This window comes from Sinocyclocheilus anshuiensis, unplaced genomic scaffold, assembly GCF_001515605.1.
Source record: "Sinocyclocheilus anshuiensis isolate Anshui unplaced genomic scaffold, SAMN03320099.WGS_v1.1 scaffold1605, whole genome shotgun sequence".
NCBI classification, from domain to species: Eukaryota; Metazoa; Chordata; class Actinopteri; order Cypriniformes; family Cyprinidae; genus Sinocyclocheilus; species Sinocyclocheilus anshuiensis.
In genome coordinates, this window is record NW_015536551.1 from 94375 (window position 1) to 94643 (window position 269).

The 269-nt window shown below is 32.7% G+C and overlaps 1 protein-coding gene across 1 annotated transcript in view; it reads right to left on the reverse strand.

The window, feature by feature from the left end:
• Window positions 1–269, reverse strand: part of LOC107700851 (regulatory-associated protein of mTOR-like) — a 102331-nt gene that overhangs the window by 78118 nt on the left and 23944 nt on the right. The gene's annotated exons all lie outside the window — the stretch shown is intronic.

A 269-nucleotide genomic window follows, 5' to 3' on the forward strand; every position in this document is an offset into this window, starting at 1 on the left:
TATTAGAAAATATGGGATTAGTTTCCACTGTTATGCTGATGATACTCAACTATATATCTCAACAAGACCAGATAACATTTTTAAATAATTAGCTAGCAGAGTGTGTTACAAATGTAAAAGATTGGATGACCAATAATATGCTCTTATTAAATTCGGATAAGACAGAGATATTACTTATTGGACCAAAAGACCAGTACACAGAATCTCTTGGATTACAATTTGCAACTAGACGGATGTACTGTTACTTCCTCTACAGTCAAAAATCTGGG